The 10389-nt window shown below is 42.7% G+C and overlaps 1 pseudogene; it reads right to left on the reverse strand.

Moving 5' to 3' along the window:
• Window positions 1-703: 703 nt before the first annotated feature.
• Window positions 704-10389, reverse strand: part of LOC114825148 (kinesin-like protein KIN-14Q) — a 31542-nt pseudogene continuing 21856 nt past the window's right edge.

A 10389-nucleotide genomic window follows, 5' to 3' on the forward strand; every position in this document is an offset into this window, starting at 1 on the left:
CCTTGAATCTGATGGACAACAAATCTATGGAGGTATTTCTTCTTGTAGGAAATTTCGCTCCAACATATGTTCAATGAACTTATCTAAGCTAGAGAACACAAAATTCCCCTGTTGCCAACATCTATATAAACTTTGCTGTCAATTAAGAAACAGTCTTCTAATACAGAAATATCATCTTTAAATGATACTCAACTCTAAATGATACTTAACTAGGCTCCTAATTTGTCTCGTGTTATATTGGGGAGAGGGGAAGGTAATTCAAACTCGGAATTTTTTTTTTGGTGGACGACTCCTACTGCAATGATCACTTCCATCATTTCTTTGCAGCTGTCTTTGCAGCTGCACTCACTCAGCTTACACAAAATTGAAAACAGAACGACCGTCTTCAAATAATAATGCGTCATTAACAATGACTTATGTGTCACGTTAATACTAATCGCGATTGGTTTGATTTCAGTACTGTTACATAGAAGAATTCTTAGACGCGAGTCGAGACGACTTTTTTCTTTTTTGACTTGTATATCAGTTTTAATCAGGTGTCACCAGAAAGCACATACCATTGATATTCTCAAACATAATCTCAAGTTCTGTACATTAGTAAATAGACAAATGATTAGTTCTCTCCCTCCCTCTCCAAGCCTGTAGGATACAAGAATATACCCTCTGGCTCACACCATAACTGAATGAAGTACATACATTGTCATTAGCTTTTAGTAGCAGTTCTCGCTGCTGTACCAATTATATTCCACCCCCTCTCCTTTTCCCTAAGACTAATAGGCTCCTGGCTTTCTTTAGTTCCCGCTCTTCTGCCATTTCCTAGCAACACCTTGTGCGCCATCCTCCCTCGGCTTCCAATAGAGACTCTAACCTTCTCCATCCCTACATTCACGCCTTTTCTCATGTGTGGCGGCATTGGGGACTTTATCTGGATTTTCTTTTGGAGGCTTCGTCTCAATATGCTGTTTAGCTTTTTGCCGCCATTTCTGATGACTTTTGGACTGCTACAAGGTGTCTGTTCTGGCAAGTAGTCAGTCTCACGCACCTCTGGATCTACTTTCTTATCAGCATGGCATGCTATGGGTGCCAATGGTAATGCAAGTGGCGGGGATTGGACAGGGAATGGTACACTTGGGAGTGGGATTAGGGAGTTGGAGCTGCGGTTACTGGAATCCGCTGAAATGTTGGACAAATAGATACTCTTCCTGTTTTCTTTGGAGCAAGAAATTGTTCAGCCATTTCAGGGTTGTTTTCTTTCTCTGTAGCATCAACATGCTTGACAAAACCATCCGATGTATGAAAAGATGGTGCTGAGGGTTTGTTGTTGGTCTTCTCCATTAGTGGTTGCAAAGGGTTTACTTGATCTTTTCCCAATGCACTGCCTGTTTCACTGAGGATCTTGTGACTTGTTAATGGTCGGTTTGTAAACGGTGGCCTTGTGGGTGCAATAGATTGCTCATCTTGTTGATGTTTGATTTGCTGCTGGTGCTGCTCGGCTATCTTTGTGTCAACGTGCTGACGTGCCAGCTTTCTCTCGATTAAAAGTTGTGCTTCCAATTCTTTTACCTGGAAAATGTACTACATTAGTACCTGAAACTCTTATACTTTATGTATATAAACTGAAAAAAAAGGACCTCTTGTGTACAATACCTTGTCTTGCAGGTTTTTATTCTTCAGGTCTCTTTCTTTTATCTTCAATTCTAATCCATGAACTGTTTCCTCCATCTTCCTGATCTGTACATCTTTGCTCTTGACGTCTAGCTTGGTTTTCTCAAACTAGCATACCAAAGATCCGAGATTGTTAGAAATTTAATAGATGAATTATTCAATCAAAATGGTAGCAAACCGTCAAGGTTTTAAACAAAATCTGGAATCTGCAGTAGCGTCAAGCACAGTAAATTACCATCTGTTTGTATCTCAAAATTTCAGAAGTGTCCAGTTGCCTCTTTGCCGGACCCAACTCTATCCCTCGCACTCTACTTGCAAAGTTCAGTGAGCAAAGTGTCTCACTCACATCATTTTCATTAGGACTTATCTGAACAAACATGAGTGTCTTTGAGTCTCCTCCTGAAACAACGAATGATATTCATTAGTTTTACGTTTAATTTATCCAAGAAACCAGAGAATAAAAAAAATATGAACTTGGAATATTAAACAACTCAGAATAAGAATTGTCGATTCTTCTGTGATCCAAATGAAGTACCTAAAGAGTCTTGAAGCAAGTGGGTAAGCTTCGAGTTCCTGCACAGAAGACATAATTTAGTAAAAGAACGTAATAGCTGAATGCATAATGTGGCAACTTGGCCAATATAAACAAAGAGCTATTCATTAACCTGAAAGGTATGTGTGAGCTTTTAGTTGCAAGTGCAGATATGACATCACCAAGGGAAGACAGAGATCTATTTATGTTTTGAGTTTCCTTGAGTTGTTCTCCTTGCACTTCTGTCTTCGCTACACGCTCACACCCTGCTAGATCCACCAACCAGAGCTTACTTCTTGTGCATTCCCCATTCAACAAATGCTCTCCCTTCACCATTACACAGTGTATGCTGCATTTAGAGAGGACCACTCGAACATTTAGCAATCGATCTTTGTTCCAGAGCCTATTTGACACAAATTATTATTTTATTACTTTAGTCTAAAGAAGACTTTTCAACTCCGCCTGTGTAAGTTTATCTTACATTGCCGGTCCCAAGCCCGGGTAAAGGAGGAGGGGGAGGGCTTCAGGTAGTCGACAGCCGGCACTCCTCAGTTACGTCGAATCCTTATGAAAATGAATCCAGAACGAAATTGTGCTAAAGCTAGGGCGTCATCCGTAAGTGGCGCGCTGTGTGGCCCGAGCACAGTGATAAGTGAGCAAGGGTCGCTGTATCTCCATCGGCACCTGGATGCAGTGTTAAATGAGCAAGGGGGCCATAGAAACTTCTTTTCAAACGACTCCACTCAAAGTTGTTTGGGAGCATATGCTCCTATCAACTTTACACAGGACACACAAAAGAAGTACTTTGATCCTATTGGACGGGGGAGGGTGAAGAAGCTAGGACAGAAGGGTAGAGTTCAAGAGAGTAGAATGCGTTTAGGAACGTGGAATATAGGAACCTTAACGGGAAAATCTATGGAAGTAGTGGAAGTTATGGTGAGGAGAAGGATAAATATTATGTGCCTACAAGAAACTAAGTGGGTTGGTCTTAAGGCAAAGGATCTAGAAAACTCAGGGTTTAAACTTTGGTATTCGGGCACAAATAGAACGAGAAATGGTGTTGGCATCATCGTGGACAAGACCTTGACACAAGATGTTGTAGATGTCAAGAGGGTAGGAGATAGAATCATGGCAATCAAGATTGTAATAGGACAAGAACTCATCAATGTGATTAGTGCGTACGCACCTCAAGTAGGGTTGGATACGAGTTCGAAGGAGAAATTTTGGGAAGACCTTGGAGACTTGGTGTAAGGAATTGCCCAGACGGAGAAGTTATTTATAGGAGGAGATTTAAATGGACATGTGGGCCGGGAGACAGGCAACTATAGAGGTTTTCATGGTGGCCATGGTTTTGGGGAGAGAAACGAGGATGGGGAAGCTATCTTGGATTTTGCAATGGCATATGATCTCTTCTTAGCCAACACCTTCTTTAAGAAGAGAGAAGAACATGTGATCACCTACAAGAGTGGGTCGTCAAAAACACAAATAGATTTTCTTCTAATGAGGAAATGGGATCGTATAACTTGTAAGGATTGCAAAGTTATACCGGGAGAAAGCTTGGCTAATCAATATCGCTTGTTGGTGATGGATGTACATATCAAAAGAGTGAGAAAAAAGAACAAGACTTCGAAGTGCCCAAGGACTAGATGGTGGAATCTAAAAGGAGAAAAACTAGCCATTTTCAAAGAGAAAGTAATCACCCAGTGTGAGTGGGATAGAGAGGGGGAAGCTAGCCAAAGGTGGGATTCTATGGCTAGTTGTATTCGAAAAGTAGCAAAAGAGGTATTAGGAGAGTCCAAGGGCTCTGCTCCATACCAAAATGAATCTTGGTGGTGGAATGAGGAGGTACAAACAAAGGTGAAGGCTAAGAAGGAATGTTGTAAAGCCTTATACAAGGACATGATCGATGAAAATGGTGAAAGGTATAGAAGAGCGAAGCAAGAGGCGAAGAAAGCTGTGAGAGAAGCTAAGTTAGCGGCTTATGACGACATGTATAAGCGACTAGATACCAAAGAAGGAGAGTTGGATATCTATAAACTAGCTAGAGCAAGGGAAAAAAAGACAAGGGACCTAAACCAAGTGAGGTGCATCAAGGATGAGGATGGAATGGTTCTTGCTACAGAGAATGCGGTCAAAGACAGATGGAGAGGTTATTTTCATAATCTTTTTAATGAAGGACATGAAAGGAGTACTTCTTTAGGGGAGTTGAGTAACTCAGAAGAGTATAGAAACTACTCATTTTATCGTCGATTCAGGAAGGAAGAAGTGGTTGTAGCTTTGAAGAAGATGAAGCATAGAAAAGCAGTGGGCCTAGACGATATACCGATCGAAGTGTGGAAAGTCTTGGGAGAGACAGGTATAGCATGGCTCACTGACCTTTTCAAAAGGATTTTGAAAACGAAGAAGATGCCAAATGAGTGGCGAAATAGCACTTTGGTGCCTATCTACAAGAATAAGGGTGACGTACAAAATTGCATGAACTATAGGGGTATTAAGCTAATGAGTCATACAATGAAGCTTTGGGAGAGAGTCATTGAGCATAGATTGAGGCAAGAGACACGGGTTTCGGACAACCAAATCGGGTTCATGCCAGGGCGCTCAACCATGGAGGCAATCTATCTCTTACGAAGATTGATGGAAAGATATAGAGATGGGAAAAAGGATTTACACATGGTCTTTATAGATTTGGAAAAAGCATATGATAGGGTCCCAAGAGACATTCTTTGGAGGATTTTAGAGAAGAAATGAGTACGAGTAGCATATATCCAAGCTATAAAGGATATGTATGAGGGAGCAAAGACTGCCGTAAGAACTCATGAAGGACAAACCGAAAGCTTCCCCATAACTGTAGGATTACATCAAGGCTCATCCTTAAGTCCTTATCTTTTTGCGTTGGTAATGGATGAGTTAACAGGACATATTCAAGATGATATTCCTTGGTGTATGCTTTTCGTAGACGATATAATGTTGATAGATGAAACTCAGGAAGGGGTAAATGCGAAGCTTAACCTTTGGAGAGAAGTGTTGGAATCTAAAGGTCTTCGCCTAAGCCGATCAAAGATAGAATATATGGAGTGCAAGTTCAGTGCAAATGGAGGCCAAAATGAGTTAGGGGTGAGGATCGAAGATCAGGAAATACCAAAGAGCGATCGTTTTCGCTACTTAGGATCTATCTTGCAAAAGAACGGAGAATTAGATGGAGATCTCAACCATAGAATACAAGCTGGATGGATGAAGTGGAAGAGTGCATCCGGCGTGTTGTGTGACCGCCGTATGCCACTGAAGCTCAAGGAAAAATTTTATAGGACGGCAATAAGGCCGGCGATGCTGTATGGCACAGAATGTTGGGCGGTGAAGCATCAACACGTACACAAAATGGGTGTAGTGGAGATGAGGATGCTTCGTTGGATGTGTGGGCACACGAGAAAGGGTAAGATTAGGAATGAGGATATCCGAGGTAAAGTAGGAGTAGCTGAAATTGTAGGAAAATTGAGAGAAAATCGGTTACGGTGGTTTGGACATGTGCAAAGAAGGCCTACTGACGCTCCGGTTAGAAGATGCGACTACGGGACAGAGGTTAAGAGCCGAAGGAGTAGAGGAAGACCTAGGAAAACTTTGGAAGAGACTCTAAGAAAAGACTTAGAGTATTTGGATCTAACGGGGGACATGACACAAGACCGAGCATAATGGCGTTCTAAGATTCATATAGCCGACCCCACTCAGTGAAGAAGGCTTTGGTGTATTTAACGCAATACGTTGAAATGAAGCAAAGCTTATTTATTGATATCTCCGATAAGTTACAAATATGTACATATACATGAGTCAAAATAAACAAATAAAAGGGAGCCTTCACAAAGGTTGCTTAGAAGAAGTTTCAGCAGTCGGTAGAGCCCTAGAAAGAGAAGGCACCGGAGGGGGATCATTCGGAGCCTCAGTACTGGACAGAACCCTAGAAGGAGGAGGCATCGGAGGTTGATCATTTGGAGCTTCATTACGCGGTACAGCCCTAGAAGACGAAGGCAATAAATGCCTTTGGAACAAACCCACAAACCGCTGATGATCAAGTAAAACCTGACCATCAGATTCCTTCATCTGGTCAAGCTTCCTCTTCATGTTTGTAGCATAGTCATGTGCGAGCCGGTGCAACTGTTTATTCTCATGCTTGAGCCCTCTAATCTCCTGTTTGAGACTCATCACTTCAGCCGCCAATGATTCAACTTGGCGGGTTCGAGCAAATAGGCGTTGGGCCATATTAGACACAGAACCTGCACACTGAACACTTAGAGCTAGAGAATCCTTAACAGCCAACTCATCAGACCGTTTGGAAAGTAGTCTGTTATCTTTGGGAGTGAGAAGGTTCCTGGCCACCACCGCAGCAGTCATATCATTCTTCATCACGGAATCCCCAACGGTAAGAGGACCAGTAGGGGATAAGAAGGATGGGCGCCATATGTTGTCTGGAGAAGGCGTGGCTGCCTCTTCAACAAGGTTCAAGTCAAAACGACGGTCGGAGAGGCCAGACATTTTCAAAGGTGTTGAAGAGAGAAAAGGTCGGACAAATCAAGATCTTAGAAGTGCAAGAATGGAGCTTCTACTGGTGAAGATTCAAGTGTGCTTTGGAACTTAATGCCAGCCTTTATAAAAATCTGCACTCGACGGAGCTTCAAAAATCGAAGAGGCGCCTGCCCAGAAATCGAAGAGGCGTTTGCTTTCTCAAAAGCTGGGTTGCTCAGAGACCACGAGGGCCGATCTCAGAAATCGAATAGGCGTTTGCTTTCTCAAAAGCTGGGCTGCTCAAAGACCACGAAGGCTGATCTTAGAAATCGAAGAGGCGCTTGCTTTCTCAAAAGCTAGGCTGCTCAAAGACCACGAAGGCCGATCTCAGAAATCGAAGAGGCACCTGCTTTTCTCAGCCTTGTCAGCACCTGTCACATGCACACTCAACTTTGCTGAAATTACGGGTATTTTGTTGAAGATTTCTGGTGAAGTAGAAAGCACATGAATCTTACTGTTCAATCATCCACTTTCCACACGCACCATCAGCTCATGGGTACCACAGCTAATTTGCCAAAGATCTCTACAAAGTTTAGACACGTGAAGCTTGCAGCTCCCACTACATCGCTATGACCAAGAAGGGTAAAAGAATAGCAAAGAAACAGCACTAACAAAGTTTAGACACATAAATTTTGAAGATCTAGCTACCATATTATTACCCACAAAGGTAAAGGAACATCACCACTACTGGATAATTGGAAAGTCCCTATGTGTCAACCTTTGTGCTCCGTGGCAAGGTAGACTAGCAAACATGCCCAACCTTTACTCACATTCGAGAAAACACTCCCAACAAGATTGCTTGCTCCAAAATCGAAGAGGCACCGTCCTCCGAATCTCGAGAGCCAGACTCCTAACATGATTACTTTATCAAAAATCGAAGAGACACCGCTCTCCGAATCTCGAGAGCCAGACTCCCAGCAGGATTGCTCTCTCAAAAATCGAAGAGGCACCATTCTCCAAATCTCGAGAGCCAGATCCCCGACAGGATTTCTTGTTCAAAAACCGAAGAGGCACCACTTTCTCAACTTCGAGAGCCAGATCTCCTTGGATAAAGCTTGTCTGTAATCTTCACACGCAACATCAGCTTTCCAAATACCACAGACCACTTTTTCAAAGTGCTCTGACACACGTGAAGCTGGCAGCTCCCACTACCATGCTATGACCAAGCAGGGTAAAGGAATAGCATTACTACTTGTTGTTAGGGAAACTCCTATATATGTCGACCTCTATCCTCAACAGACAGGCAGACCTGCAAAAATGCTCAACCCTTCCTCATATCTAAGATGGCACTCCCAACGAAGCCTCTCGAAATACTCAGCTTTCTTTCCCCCCGATAATCCCTCTGCAAACAAGCTACACCAGAGCAAGAATATCTCATATCATCAGGGTTAAAAGCAAGAGTATCCCATATCATGCTTTTTCCTTGTCTTTTCCTTTGGCCTTGTTCTTACCTGCAAGACAAGGAGAAAGAGAGCAAGCAGTCAGCACTTGGAATCAAGCTTCTAGTCAGGAACTGACTGCCTGGAATCCCTTACCTGATTACTTAGCTGGCATTGCTCTCGAGTACTCATCTTCAACATCTTATGCTTCCAGAGAAGATACCACATCTACCTGAGGAACAGATAGGGAAAGTGAGAAGGATACAAGGAAGCATGTGGAGACAAGCGTAATAGAACACGTGCTAATACATCCACTACTTTGTCAACAGCAAAAGTATCCCATATCAGCAGGGTCGAACGTACTCTAGATTTGATGGACTTGTTTTGACCCTCAAATTCTTCAGTCGGCCTTATACTCTGGAGGAAACCAGAAAATCCTCCAGCCCAATTCAAGAATAAACCTGTGGAAAGTTACTTCTTCAAAAGCAAAAGTATCTCATATCATCTATTCTCCTTTTCTTCTCTTTATCCTTCATGCTGCCTGCAAGATAGGGAGAATGAGAACAATCAGCCAGAACTCGAAATCAAACTTCTGATCTGGGACTGATTGCTTAGAGCTCTGATTGCTTACCTTGTCTGTCACCTCTTTCAGCAGATCCCCTACCTCGGCGACTTGGGGAACTCTTACTACATGGTTTGTATCGTGCTTGACCAAGCCTGAAACTACAAGTAAGCTTTAAGTTAAATTGATACATTACCTTGTGCATCTCCACCAGTTAAAGATACCACCCCTGGATGGAGCAAGAGTACTTCCAGAGAAGATGCCACATCTACCTATGAGACAGATAAGGCAAGTGAAGATGAGAGCTTGAACCTATGTCATTTGTACTAAATCATTCACTTGTACTCACTAAATCAGAGCTTGAACCTATGTACTTGTGTAAACCCTTCACAATTAATGAGAACTCCTTTACTCCGTGGACGTAGCCAATCTGGGTGAACCACGTACATCTTGTGTTTGCTTTCCTGTCTCTATCCATTTACATACTTATCCACACTAATGACCAGAGCAATCTAGCGAATATCACAAACTTAATACTTTATGTTGTACCAAAGTCCTCACTAATTTTGTGCATCAACAATCCTTAAGTCCTTACCTTTTTGTGTTGGTAATGGATGAGTTAACAGGACATATTCAAGATGATATTCCTTGGTGTATGCTTTTCGCAAACGATATAGTGTTGATAGATGAAACTCAGGAGGGGTAGATGCGAAGCTTAACCTTTGGAGAGAAGTGTTGGAATCTAAATGTCTTCGCCTAAGCCGATCAAAGACAGTATATATGGAGTGCAAGTTCAGTGCAAATGGAGGCCAAAATGAGTTAGGGGTGAGGATCGGAGATCAGGAAATACCAAAGAGCAACCGTTTTCGCTACCTAGGATCTATCTTGCAAAATAACGGAGAATTAGATGGAGATCTTAACCATAGAATACAAGCTGGATGGATAAAGTGGAAGAGTGCATCCAGCGTGTTGTGTGACCGTCGTAGGCCACTAAAGCTCAAGGGAAAATTTTATAAGACGGCAATAAGGTCGGTGATGCTGTATGGCACAGAATGTTGGGCAGTGAAGCATCAACGCGTACACAAAATGGGTTTGGACATGTGCAAAGAAGGTCTACTGAAGCTCCGGTTCGAAGATGTGACTACGGGATAGAGGTTCAGGGCCGAAGGGGTAGAGGAAGACCTAGGAAAACTTTGGAAGAGACCCTAAGAAAAGACTTAGAGTACTTGGATCTAACGGAGGACATGACACAAAACCGAGTGCAATGGCGTTCTATGATTCATATAGCCGACCCCACTTAGTGGGAAAAGGCTTTGTTGTTGTTGTTGTTGTTGTAGTCTAAAGAAGGCTTTTCAATTGCACTGTACCAATGAACAGTGTTTTGAACTACATTTCAGTTTATTTACAAGACTGCCACTCGGACACTTTTAGCCAACTTTCGCTTTATTTACAAAAATGCCACTCAAGCTTGAGACTCGATTTTCAGCCGCTGCATCTCAGGTTTTACTTGGGGAGAGAGAGGGGAAGGGGACAAAACGGGCAGAGAGGGAGAGAGAGCCTGAGGCTTGCAGAATTACGATGATAACGCCAAGTCGAAGGAACCCTAAAAACCAGAGAAGAAGAAGAATAAGCTCAAAAATCGGGTGAGGATGTTGACAAATCAGCAAGCCCAGTTTCAGGCGACTCTGCAAAACCAA

Source organism: Malus domestica, chromosome 05 (genome assembly GCF_042453785.1).
Source record: "Malus domestica chromosome 05, GDT2T_hap1".
Lineage (NCBI taxonomy): Eukaryota > Viridiplantae > Streptophyta > Magnoliopsida > Rosales > Rosaceae > Malus > Malus domestica.